Genomic DNA, 14,692 nt, shown 5'->3' with positions numbered 1-14,692 from the left:
CTAACCACTAGGCCACTCACCAGTTGTTCCTCAAACACATACCTATAAATCATAAAACCAGAGAAACTAATTATTTTGCATTGTTCCAGAGCTGTTTGTATATATATCTCCACTTATCCTTTGTAGGGTTGCAGGCAAGCTGGAGTCTATTTCAGCTGACTGTGGGCAAGAGGCAGGGTACACCCTGGACAAGCCACCAAATCATCACAGGGCTGACACATAGAGGCAAACAACCATTCACACCCACAGTCAATCTAGAGCCACCAATTAACCTAACCTGCATGTCTTTGGACAGACTGTGGGGGAAACCGGAGCAGACCCATGTGGGAGAACATGCAAACTCTACACAGGAAGGCCCCCGTTGGCCACTGGGCTTGAACCCAGGACCTTTTTGCTGTGAGGCGACAGTGCTAACCACTACACCACCATGTGTGTGTTGAAGTTGTCTCTTAATTTTTTTTCCAGAGCTGTATGTATATACACACACAAAATGGTGGAGCATGTTGCTGAACCAACCGAATGTCCGGAAAAAGAAAAAAAAACAGAATATGGAATAAAAGTATTTGATGATAAGAACATATTTTTTTTATTTTTCAAGAATTATTATTATTATTATTATTATTATTATTATTATTATAGCATTTTTCACAAATTGCTACTGTCATTTTGCAGGTTTGTTTACATTCTAAGTGAAAATTATTTTGTCAGACATTTTTTATAAAGTTTCTATTTATCAAATTTGCAAAAAATAAAAATGTTGTTTCTCAAAATTCAGTGAATGTGGATAGAATAAAACAGTTATTCCACTCAATCTTGTATATGGCTCATAGCCTACTCTGCTCTACGTGCCTTGTTGGCCATCAGTTCATGTACGAATAACTGTTATATATATATATATATATATATATATATATATATATATATATATATATATATATATATATATATACTACCATTCAAAAGTTTAGGGTCAGTTAGAAATGTCCTCATTTTTGAGAGAAAACAATTGTTTTGTCCATTAAAATAACATCAAATTGATCAAAATACTGTCCAGGCATTGTTAATGTTGTAAATGACTATGGCAGCTGGAAATGGCTATTAATGAATGGAATATTGGCATAAATGTAGAGAGGCCATTGTCAGCAACAATTAGTCTTGAGTTCCAATGGAATGCTGCGTTCACTAATGCAAGTCTGTCACTTTAAAAGGTTAATTGATCATTAGAAAACCCTTTTGCAATTACCTTAGTACAGCTGAAAACAGTTGCACTGATTACAGAAGCAATAAAACTGGGCTTCTTCAGACTAGTCGAGTATCTGGTGCATCAGCAAATGTGGGTTTGACTATTGACTCAAAATGGCCAGAAACAAAGAACTTTCTCCTGAAACTCATCAGTCTATTCTTGTTCTGAGAAATGAAGGCTATTCCATGAGAGAATTTGCTAAGAAACTGAATATCTCCTATAATTCTGTGTACTATTCTCTTCACAGAGCAACACAAACTGGCTCTAACTGCAATAGAAAGAAGAGTGGAAGGCTCCGAATGCACAACTGTGCAAAAGGATAAATTCATTAGCGTGTGTAGTTTGAGAAACAGATGCATCACAGGTCCTCAACTGGCAGCTTCAGTAAATGGGACCCGCAAAAGACCAGTCTCAACATCTACAGTGAAGATGCAACTCCGGGAAGCTGGCCTTCTGGGGAGAGTTGTGAAGAAAAGCCCTATCTGAGAATGGCCAATAAAAAGAAAAGATTGAGATGGGCAAAATAACACAGACACTGGACACAGGAAAATTGGAAAAAAAGTGTTCTGGACAGACAAATCCAAGTTTGAGGTGTTCAGATCACAAAGAAGAACGTTCATGAGACGCAGACCAAATGAAAAGATGCTGCAGGAGTGTTTGACACCATCTGTCAAGCATGGGGAGGCAATGTGATGGTCTGGGGCTGCTTTGGTGGTGGTAAAGTGGGAGATTTGTACAGGGTGAAAGGGACCTTGAAAAAGGAAGGCTATCACTCCATTTTGCAACACCATGTTATACCCTGTGGATAGCACTTGATAGGAGCCAATCTTGTCCTACAATAGGACAATAACCCAAAGCACACCTCCAAACTATGCAAGGACTATTTAGAAACGAAGGAGACAACTGGCATTCTGTCTATAATGGAGTGGCCAGCACAGTCACCAGATCTCAACCCTATTGAACTGTTATGGGAGCAGCTTGACCAAATAGTACGTAAGAAGTGCCCATCAAGCCAATCCAACTCCAGGAAGTATGGGGTGAAATCTCATCAGATTAGCTCAACAAACTGACATCTAGAATGCCCAAGGTCTGCTAAGCTGTAATTGCTGCAAATGGAGGATTCTTTAACAAAAGTAAAATTTGAAAGAAAAATATTATTTCAAATAAAAATCATTATTTCTAACTTTGTCAATGACTATTTCTTTTTCATTTTGTAATATTTTCTATTCAAACTCATTTCATGTCTTTTTTTTCCATGGAAAACAAGGAAATTTCTAAATTTCTAATTTGTTATCTTTGACCGTAGGTGTGAATGTGAGTGTGAATGGTGGTTTGAATCTACGGCCAAGTTTACATTAGACCGTATCTGTCTCATTTTCTTCGCGGATGCACTGTCCGTTTACATTAAAACGCCTGGAAACGCCGGGAAACGGGAATCCGCCAGGGTCCACGTATTCAATCCAGATCGTGTCTGGTCCGGTGCTGTGTAAACATTGAGAATACGCGGATACGCAGATACGCTGTGCTGAGCTCTAGCTGGCGTCGTCATTGGACAACGTCACTGTGACATCCACCTTCCTGATTCGCTGGCATTGGTCATGTGACGCGACTGCTGAAAAACGGCGCGGGCTTCCGCCTTGTATCACCTTTCATTAAAGAGTATAAAAGTATGAAAATACTGCAAATACTGATGCAAATACTGCCCATTGTGTAGTTATGATTGTCTTTAGGCTTGCCATCCTTCCACTTGCAAGTGGTAAGTGACGCGCATGCCTGATATGCACTGAGATCACACACACAGCGGCTCAGTCCCGAATCACTGCTTGTGTGCTTCACTCGCACGCTCTGTGAGCTGCGCAGGGCCGGAGTGCGCACCCTCCAGAGGGCCCTCACTGTTCAGGGTGGAGTGATTTGGAGCGCAGGATGCCTGCGGAGCCGAGCGTATCCGTGTACTGGCGTTGTTGTGTGCACGCGAATCGTGTATTGGCGTTGCTGTGTGCACGCTAATCATTTTAAAAACGTTAATCTGATGATCCGCTGATACGGTCTAATGTAAACCCCACCTATGTGTCAGCCCTGCAATGATCTGGTGACTTGTCCAGGGTGTACCCCACCCCTCACCCATAGTCAGCTGGGATAGGCTCCAGCTTGCCTGTGACCCTGCACAGGATAAGTGGTTACAGATAATGGATGGATGGATATCTTCAGTTGTCTTCAGTAAACACTTTATCCTGGTCTGGTGTGAGGTAGGAATACACATGGGATAGGAGCAATGTAGAGTAGCCAATGCACCAATTGGCATGTTTTAGCAGGTGGGAAAAAATTAGAGAACCTGTAGGAAACCTACGTGGACATGAGAACAAGTGAAACTTCATGACAGTAACTATAGTTCAGGAGTAACCCTGAAACTATTGGGTAGCAAGACAACCAGCTGTCCCACTGTGCTACCCCTGCTTTAAAGGTAAAAGTAGACTTTATTACATGCTACATTTTACTTATTGAGATCTGTATGAGAGTGTGTATTCCTTTTTGACTCTAACACTGCATATTTCACTGTGCTCCAATGAGGCAGTGACCTGAAAACCCACCCTCCACTCATATAAATACTTCACACCTAATTCAGTCTTAGACTGAGGATGGGGGTGGTGAAATGATTTGCCTTCTCCTGCAGCTTCACTTTACTTCCATTAGCCAATTTCAGTCCTCTCTCATAATGGAAAAAAGCCATATGGGATAGCCTGTTGTTTCCCAAGAAGAGGTTTCCCCAGTGGATGAATGAAATGGGACATATTGCACCAACTATTCTGGCTCTCATGGAAATCCTGAGCCCATAATTTTCCTGAAGCAGATTCATCTGAGGAAGGAATGTTATGTTTCTACTTAGCTCTCTAGCCAAGCCTGAGAACACGACTAAGCTTTCCAGACATGCTGGAAATGAGAATAAAACTTGGATACAGGCCTCCTCATGACCTAAAAATACACCCATCGTTTGGAGCCGGGGTTTTTTTCTTTTTCTTTTTTTTCTTTTATTCTGCAGTGATTTAATATTAGGCTACATAACTGTCTGGCTTCAGATGTTCAGCATGAGTCTGTGCATGAGACTGGAATCAATATGCTTCCTAAATTATGCAGCTAAAATATTACATTATTTTGTGGACAGTGAAGTTGCTCTAAAGAAAATGACACCCCATAGCACCTGCTACATTACAAAATAATATCTATGAAAATATGTCAGATGGTTCATGTATTTTTTTTATTTTAATGAATTCATCACCAAAACTACATTACAATACAAATAAAAGAAAGAGGAACAATTATTGACTCAAACAGATAATTCAAATTGAAACGGGGTGTGACGGGGGAAAGAAACAGAACTTGCATCCCAAATGCAATCCAACCTCCTACAATACTACATACATTAAGAATATACACTCAAAATACATACAAGTATATAAGAATATGGCAAAGGAGTAAAATGTATTAGGGATGTCCCGATCAGGTTTTTTTGCCCTCCGATCCGATACCGATCATTTGATTTTGAGTATCTGCCGATACCGAGTCCCGATCCGATACTTCTTATAATCCATAAAAAAATAATAAAGACGAGGAAAGAAATGGATCCAGGATGTTCCTCATTTTTTATTTAACACCTTATTTTAACATCCAACAACTCCGTTAGCAAACAGAGCACTTACGTGAGGCAGTTTGAACAATAAATAACAAATTAAAAAAATAACCTTAAAATACCTGGCAGGAATGTAAACAAATAAAAAAAAAAAAGTGCCACAGTGCCGGTAATTTGCTTTTAAGAACGCATCTCACAGTGGTGTACAGTAATTTCAATTAAGGAAATGAACGTTTTTCTTGATGAAAACAAGCATTTCTACCCTTTCAGGTTTGAGCCCGTTTCTTTTGTCATCCAACGAAAAAAAAAATGATCCCATGCTTTGCTTTCCGCTTCGAACTGCTTCCGTGTTCAACTTTGCCAGCAACAAAAACAAGAAAAAAAAAAAAAAAACTTTGCCGGCAACAGGCAGCCAATAACCAATAGCATCTCCGCTACAAAGTGATGTCATGCCGCACGCGTTGATGTTGCCATGTTGAGACAAGAGGTCTGGTCTCACTCTGTGCCAACGCATAGCTATTGATGTGTTAAAAATGAGAATATATTATATAGATATATATCCGATCCCTGATCGGGAGGCAATGCCCGATTCCGATCGAGTCTGAAACCATGTGATCGGGCCCGATTTCCGATCACGTGATCGGATCGGGACATCCCTAAAATGTATATCAAGCTAAATTAATATCTAACCTGGAGGACTATAAGTCCCTCGCTTAGACAAATAAATATTAATTAGATTGGTCTTAAAAGTAGTAAATAGGTTAATTTCCTTAGTACTAGATGGCAACAAGTTCCACAATTCAGCAGTCCTGACAAAGTATGATTTCCTATAGTAATCCTGATTATGTTCGCAAATAAAATTATAATTATTGAGGTCATAATTACGTGTACGATAATATGGTTCAAAAGTATGCAGGTGGTTTCTAATATCAGTAGATATAAGGCCATTTCTGGACTTGAAAAATAGAAGTGAATCTGATATTTTTCTACAATATTCTAAAGGCAATAAATTAAGTTTAATTAGTCTCTCTCTATATGTCATGTTTTGGGGATAGTTCACTATGAATTTAGTTGCTTTTGCTACACGTTCTCTAAGAGGGCTTGGTGCTTAGTAGTGTAAGGTGACCACAAACTACTACCATATCCTAGCTTTGGTTGGACCAGTGCACAGTTGCCCCTTTTCCACCAAAGCAGTTCCAGGGCTGGTTCGGGGCCAGTTCTTAGTTTGGAACTGGGTTTTCTGTTTCCACTGACAAAGAACTGGCTCTGGGGCCAGAAAAACCGGTTCCAGGCTAGCACCAACTCTCTGCTGGGCCAGAGGAAAGAACCGCTTACGTCAGCGGGGGGGGGCGGAGTTGTGAAGACCAACAACAATGACAAGACCGCGAAAGATCACCATTTTTAAGCGACGAGAAGCAGCAGCTGTACAAACGCGAAGTCGTCCATTATTATTGTTGTTGTTGTTGCTGCTGCTGCTGCTTCTTCCGTGTTGTTTTTGCTTCGATATTCGCGCCAAGGTTTATGCAAATGTAGCGACGTAACTGACGTATACAGCGACGTAATGACGTATACAGCGACGTAACTGACATATACAGCGACGTAATGACGTGTCTCCCCTTAGTACCGCAAGCTATGGAAAAGCAAACTGGTTCTCAGCTGGCTCGCAAGTTGAACGAGTTGTGAACCAGCACCAGCACTGGCCCCAAACCAGCCCTGGAACTGATTTGGTGGAAAAGAGGCAAGTATAGCAGTTTTCTGGTGCTGGAGTCTCTGTAACACACACACACACACACACACACACACACACAGTGGGGCAAAAAAGTATTTAGTCAGCCACCAATTGTGCAAGTTCTCCCACTTAAAAAGATGAGAGAGGCCTGTAATTTTCATCATAGGTACACTTCAACTATGAGAGACAGAATGGGGGGAAAGAATCCAGGAAATCACATTGTAGGATTTGTAATGAATTAATTGGTAAATTCCTCGGTAAAATAAGTATTTGGTCACCTACAAACAAGCAAGATTTCTGGCTCTCACAGACCTGTAACAACTTCTTTAAGAGGCTCCTCTGTCCTCCACTCGGTACCTGTATTAATGGCACCTGTTTGAGCTCGTTATCAGTATAAAAGACACCTGTCCACAACCTCAAACAGTCACACTCCAAACTCCACTATGGCCAAGACCAAAGAGCTGTCAAAGGACACCAGAAACAAAATTGTAGACCTGCACCAGGCTGGGAAGACTGAATCTGCAATAGGTAAGTAGCTTGGTGTGAAGAAATCAACTGTGGGAGCAATTATTAGAAAATGGAAGACATACAAGACCACTGATAATCTCCCTCGATCTGGGGCTCCACGCAAGATCTCATCCCGTGGGGTCAAAATGATCACAAGAACGGTGAGCAAAAATCCCGGAACCACACGGGGGGACGTAGTGAATGACCTGCAGAGAGCTGGGACCAAAGTAACAAAGGCTACCATCAGTAACACACTACGCCGCCAGGGACTCAAATCCTGCAGTGCCAGATGTGTCCCCCTGCTTAAGCCAGTACATGTCCAGGCCCGTCTGAAGTTTGCTAGAGAGCATTTGGATGATCCAGAAGAGGATTGGGAGAATGTCATATGGTCAGATGAAACCAAAATAGAACTTTTTGGTAAAAACTCAACTTGTCGTGTTTGGAGGAGAAAGAATGCTGAGTTGCATCCAAAGAACACCATACCTACTGTGAAGCATGGGGGTGGAAACATCATGCTTTGGGGCTGTTTTTCTGCAAAGGGACCAGGACGACTGATCCGTGTAAAGGAAAGAATGAATGGAGCCATGTATTGTGAGATTTTGAGTGAAAACCTCCTTCCATCAGCAAGGGCATTGAAGATGAAACGTGGCTGGGTCTTTCAGCATGACAATGATCCCAAACACACCACCCGGGCAATGAAGGAGTGGCTTCGTAAGAAGCATTTCAAGGTCCTGGAGTGGTCTAGCCAGTCTCCAGATCTCAACCCCATAGAAAATCTTTGGAGGGAGTTGAAAGTCCGTGTTGCCCAGCGACAGCCCCAAAACATCACTGCTCTAGAGGAGATCTGCATGGAGGAATGGGCCAAAATACCAGCAACAGTGTGTGAAAACCTTGTGAAGACTTACAGAAAATGTTTGACCTCTGTCATTGCCAACAAAGGGTATACTGTATAACAAAGTATTGAGATGAACTTTTGTTATTGACCAAATACTTATTTTCCACCATAATTTGCAAATAAATTCTTTAAAAATCAGACAATGTGATTTTCTGGATTTTTTTTCTCATTTTGTCTCTCATAGTTGAGGTATACCTATGATGAAAATTACAGGCCTCTCTCATCTTTTTAAGTGGGAGAACTTGCACAATTGGTGACTGACTAAATACTTTTTTGCCCCACTGTATATATACATATGTGTATGTATACTTATATATATATATATGAGTGATTCCACGCTTATGGGTACTGAAATGGGGACATTAACTTATTTTTAAAAATTCACCTAAAACCATTTCTTTTTTTACCATCAGGTCACAAAACATGTAATCTTTAATGAATGATATGTTAAAAGATAACTTTAATTTTCTGAGATGTAATAAAAACATATTTATATGCCAAAGTCAGAACGTAACAGAAGTGTTGTGGACATATATATTCTCAATTTTAACAATGTAGAATTACTTTTTGAAACATAGGAAGGTGATGTTTTAGCAAATATAATTAATAAACATGTGTAGTAGAATAAACATACACATTCTTTCAATAAGATTAACATGGTATATAGCTAGATTGTAATTAATTTGTAACAGACGCGAGATGGACAATCGTAACAGAAGTAATGTAACAGACATCATTTTGGAACTCATAGGCTTGACTTTGGCATATAAATATGTTTTTATTACATCTCAGAAAATTAAAGTTATCTTTTAACATATCATTCATTAAAGATTACATGTTTTGTGACCTGATGGTAAAAAAAGAAATGGTTTTAGGTGAATTTTTAAAAATAAGTTAATGTCCCCATTTCAGTACCCATAAGCGTGGAATCACTCATATATATATATATATATATATATATATATATATATATATATATATATATATATATATATATAAAGAAATGCTGAAATGTTTTAATAGCTTTATTATACTTTGGAGGGTAACATTTCTTTAGGGGTAAGTGCAAAAAAGAGTTTTTCATTAGAATTAAAATGTAATAATTTATATATATAATATATATATGTATGTGTGTGTGTGTTACATTATTGTTAATGTTATACTATGTTGTTATTAGAAGGCTCTTACAAAAATGATAGAATTTATGCCACTTACGCCATTTCTGCTTGATAAGTCTCAACTCCTGCTATATTACATTACTACATACAAATAAAAAGGATTTTCTGGGATTAAGAGGACAGGAAGAGCCTGAGTAGAATGTCTTTTTTTTCCTTCAAGATGATAAATATGAGTCTTGGGAAGTGAGGATGGTTAAGAATTCCATCACATGCCAGGGAAGTTGAGACTCAGACTTATCCATCAATATCACTGCTGCGCTGTTGAATAAGCACAGATGAGTAAAGGATGTGTGATGAACACACTTTAATTTCTCCTTTAAACCCCAGCAAGGGCATCACTGAACTCCAAGCAGGGAAATTAACCTGAGGAATGCAATAATAAGGACCATGAAGAACTAGAAACCATAACAGCCCCGACTTACACCATCATCCTAGTGGGAACTCATCTTAATGTCAGAGAGCTCATGTTCTCGGAGACAAAGAACAGTAATCTGTTAAAAATGTCAGATGAGAATATCGAGTGTCAGACAGAAAAATGTGAAGCTGATAACAGTGAAGCTGACAGAAGTGTGTTATTATCGTTTACCGTATACCACAATCCTGTTGAATGCTGGATTCTGATTGGTCAGAAGGTGTTTTTGTTAGATTAATCACAGGTCATATTAATCTGCTCATTCTAAAACACTGTTTCTCCCGTAACATCTTACACAGGGTCTTGTATGGTATATAATCCACACAAATAGGTTTAAAATTATGTGCAATTGTTGATACAGAGAAGTATTCAAAGGAGTTTCCAGTGTGAGCATGTACCCCATTGGAAAGTCTTCAGCATCTCGTCTGTTTTTTTTTTTTTTACATTTTTTATTTTAGAGAAAAAAAAATAGAGGCTGATAAAGGAATAATTGTTTACAGCTGTCATAACAGGAACTAAACTATTTCACAGATGACCCACAACATGATTTGTTGTTCTTTATAAAGAAAAAAACTGTTGAAATATTGCTGTGGTACAAGAGGAATAAAACGCTTGTGGATATGCTGGTATTGGAAAATACTTCTTCTGGGTGATAACAATAAATCCTCTTCTCTTCAGGGAGCATTACATCACCATTGTTGATTATTTTCCTATAATAGCACACCTGAGTGTTTTTTCTCCTTACACAACAGCATAGCTCTGATTCCAGGCAATCATATTTATTTATTATTATTTATCACATAAAAATACATTTCTGTTAATTTTCTGGTAAAATAACATCAATTTTGCTCTTCTGTTACTGTCACTCATACACTTGTATTTTTTTCTCATGTAATATTTTTGTGGCTACTGCCTCATAGAAGCGAGGCAGTAGCCACTATGTCATTGTGTTGCAAGAATATGAGAATGAGCATAACTATAGCGCACTGAGCATGCGCATGAGCATTACAATCACCAGAATGGCAAATCGTGATCTCACAATATGAACAGTTGATCTTGCGTTATGAAAGGTACACAAGAACGAGTCTAAGAATGAGTGTAACAATAGCGAAACTTTGTAACCAATCAGCACTTATTCTGATCAAGTTCTTGGGTACTTATTATCGATTAAGTAGTACCCGTACTATCAAGTTCTTGGACACTTATTATCGATTAAGTAGTACCCGTTCTACTTCTTGATAAAATTCTGAACCAATCAGAACCAGAAACAAAATAAGAGAAACCTCATAATAACTTCGTAGTATCGGAAGATAATTGGCAGATAAAAAGATAAACAAAATTCACCTTGTGGTTCGCCAAGGCAACTGATTTGATATCAAGTAAGTGGTGGTTATTTTAAGAAAATTTACCTTTTGATTATCACAGCTTTTGTTTGGTCCTTCTGAAAGGTCAAATGAAAAGTTCTGTAAGGTTTTTTTTTTTTTTGAGGTTTTTGGCAGATATATTGAACAGCCGATATCAAACTTGGGCGGCACGGTGGTGTAGTGGTTAGCGCTGTCACCTCACAGCAAGAAGGTCCGGGTCCGAGCCCCATGGCCGGTGAGGGCCTTTCTGTGTGGAGTTTGCATGTTCTCCCCGTGTCCGCGTGGGTTTCCTCCGGGTGTTCCGGTTTCCCCCACAGTCCAAAGACATGCAGGTTAGGTTGACTGGTGACTCTAAATTGACCGTAGGTGTGAATGTGAGTGTGAATGGTTGTCTGTGTCTATGTGTCAGCCCTGTGATGACCTGGCGACTTGTCCAGGGTGTACCCTGCCTTTCGCCCGTAGTCAGCTGGGATAGACTCCAGTTTGCCTGCGACCCTGTAGAACAGGATAAAGCGGCTAGAGATGATGAGATGAGATATCAAACTTCTGTTATTCGCTTTAATTTTTTAATTAAATTTTTATTTTAAAGTCTTCACACTACACTTGTGAAACAAAATGTGTTCATTAGTACTAAATAATGCTTCTAAGACAATTCATGAACAAGTGCTTTCTTACTATTTTGAAAATAGATATAGTTCCAGAGGTGGACAGTAACGAAGTACATTTACTTGAGTACTGTACTTAAGTACATTTTTTTAAGTATTTGTACTTTACTTGTTTTTGTTTTTTTTTTGGAAACATGACTTTAACTTCACTGCATTTGAAAGGCAAATATCGTACTTTTCACTCCATTACATTTTCGTCCAGGTCCTCGTTACTATGAAGCAGCTTTGAAAATGGATGTTTTTCTTTTCTTTTCTCAAACGTGAGTGGTTTTTTCGCAGGTGACACTGAGACAGCCTATCAGTCATCACTAGGGTCACGTCATGTCCATAGACTGTATAAAATCAAATTCAGTGATTTCTCAGCAGCATTATTTGAACACGATCAGTTGATGGCAGAATAAAAGGAGGCGGTTCTTCTGAGGAATGCACATACGGTACCCACAGCCATACCTCGAACCCATGTTTCAGTTTTCAGAAAGGATTAAAGATACATTTCATTTTAAATGTTTGCTTTGTTTGCTGAAAACGAACCACATCATGGCCTACAAAAACTCACCATCCAACCTGCAGAAGCATATTGAGGTATATAAATGTTTTATTCCAAAAGAAAGCTTGCAATGAAGTTGTCTGTGCTTTTAGAGCTAGCGATAATGTTGCAAATGTAGCTATGCAGTCTGGTTAGTCAAATGACTTTCTATGGATTTGCCTGCCAAGTTGCTGTAGCCTTGTCCACGGCTAACGTTAACACATAGCTAGTTAACTTGGACACTGTTAGTTAGCATGTAAAAACGGAGTTATGTTAACATGAATAATGTTAACTTTTCTGAAGTCCTTTCAGAAATATGTTTTAGCATAATCTTGCCAAATAAACAGAATGTAGAAATCTTTCTTTTCTAGTAGCATTAGCTACCCAATATGATTTCAAGTTTGAAAAGAGTTTGCTAGCATGGCAGGTGGAGTTTCATTGACTAGCTAGCTTAATGTTAAACCACCATGATGGCACAGCATGCGTTCATTTTGTGGATTCACATTTCTGCCCTTGGTAGCGGCATTAGGTTTTGTAAGCGTTGTGATAATAATACAACAATGCATTGACAGAAAATTTACTTTTAATACTTAAATATTTTTAAAAGCTAATACTTCAGTACTTTAACTTAAGTAAAAATTTGACTGTACAACTTTCACTTGTATCGGAGTAACATTTGACCAGTGGGATCTGTACTCTGACTTAAGTAATGAAGTTGGGTACTTTGTCCACCTCTGTATAGTTCACAGCACTGTATTTTGAACAAAACACAGTAAACAAAATTGGTAACCAAAATACTACAGGCCCTGATGCTGCTCACAGCTTGGTGATGCTTGCAAGAGATGAGGCGAGTACAATTGATAACATGTATATATTGTATATTTACTGCATGGACATGGTATCAGAAAACAATTTTATTTATAAGCAATAGCCACGTGTACCCATAGGGTACCTATTTTTCCTACTGTTATTCCACAATCCCATGTCAACCAGAGAAGGACTGCTTCCTCTTTTAGAGTTCCTCTCAGCATTTGTACCTAATAATTCTTTGTGAGTTTTCTTCATCACTGTCTCCTTTGGTTCACTTATCAGGCCACTAGTCTTAGTGCCACTAGTGGATTTCTCTAAAGCAACTTTGCGTTAACAACTGGTTTGAAAAGTAATTGGAACTGAATTCATTTAAAGGTTAACATGTACAGAAATATTAGAGCTATCGGAAAAATCTTGATATGTGTATAGTCACTTCAGTGGTGTCCTAGCCCTTACTATTCTGTTTCACATCATCATATAGTGCTCAAGGCTGACATCATTCACTCGAGCTGACCTTTCAGGCAGGACATATTTAATATCCAGATTTGCAGTTCTTGCCCCATCTGCTTTCCAATACGGCCTTATCAAACTGAGAGAAGCACAGAGGATGATACACACTACTAAAATATCTCTTATCTCTCTCACCATATACCTCTAATGGATAGATCCCAAAATCATAAAATGTAGAAATACGCAAACACTCCATCAGTGAAGTGTCTGCATTTTCTTCCTGTATGCAGACATAGAAGTTGCAGGGTCAAAAATCCTTTTTTATGTAAATTTGTATGCTTATTTGAACATTGTGGTGTCTATCTTGTTGACGTTGATGTTCAATAGTAATGAAGATCTGCTGATAAATGCTGAGAAAAACAGTTCTGATTTCCATCCATTATCTATAGCCGCTTATCCTGTTCTACAGGGTCGCAGGCAAGCTGGAGCCTATCCCAGCTGACTATGGACCCTTTTCACGTGACGTCACGACAAACGCGGCCGCCATTTTGGACGTGTACTACCAGTAGTTTACCACAGCCAACACTGAGGAACGGCAGCAAAGAAAGTTTTTACTTTCAGCAAGACTTCCATCATGCCACTATATTGTTGTGCACCTGGATGTAGTAACCATCAACAAACAAGGCAAGGTTTATCATTTTATCGGATCCCGACGGAGAAGATGGATAGCGGCCATTAACAGATTGGCAGCCCTCGGCATACCAACGCTTGTGTAGTGACCACTTTGTTGGAGGTAAGACGAATAAAATTAGCCAGAAAAGGCATTACATTGCTGTTAACATTCTGTGGCGGCGAGTGTGTAACCAAATAGGCTAAAATAACCCATTGTAACCTCTTTCTTCTTCTGTAGTAGCTATTGTTGACTAGCTAATGTCAACAAGTAGCTGGTATGTTACTGTAGCAATGTTTACGTTCAGTCATTTGGATGACTGTTAAAACCTTTCAGTCTCAAGTTTTTCCTTTACTGTATTTACTAGTTTACTGTAATTATGATCCGGCAGCTATTTACACCGGATCCAGTGTAAATAGCTGCCGGAGCCAACGTCCGAGGTTCCGGAGCGCGCGCCGGCTTGCTCTCCCTCAAATTAAGCAGCGCGCGCCGGCTTGCTCCGGAGCAAGCCGGCGCGTGCTCCGTAACCTCGGCCGGAGCACTCCTGGAGCAAGCCGGAGCGCCCTCCGGAACCTCGGCCGGAGCACTCCGGGAGCAAGCCGGAGCGCGCTGCTTAAT

Source organism: Neoarius graeffei, chromosome 12, assembly GCF_027579695.1.
Source record: "Neoarius graeffei isolate fNeoGra1 chromosome 12, fNeoGra1.pri, whole genome shotgun sequence".
NCBI classification, from domain to species: Eukaryota; Metazoa; Chordata; class Actinopteri; order Siluriformes; family Ariidae; genus Neoarius; species Neoarius graeffei.
Note: the sequence above shows the minus strand (reverse complement) of the source record.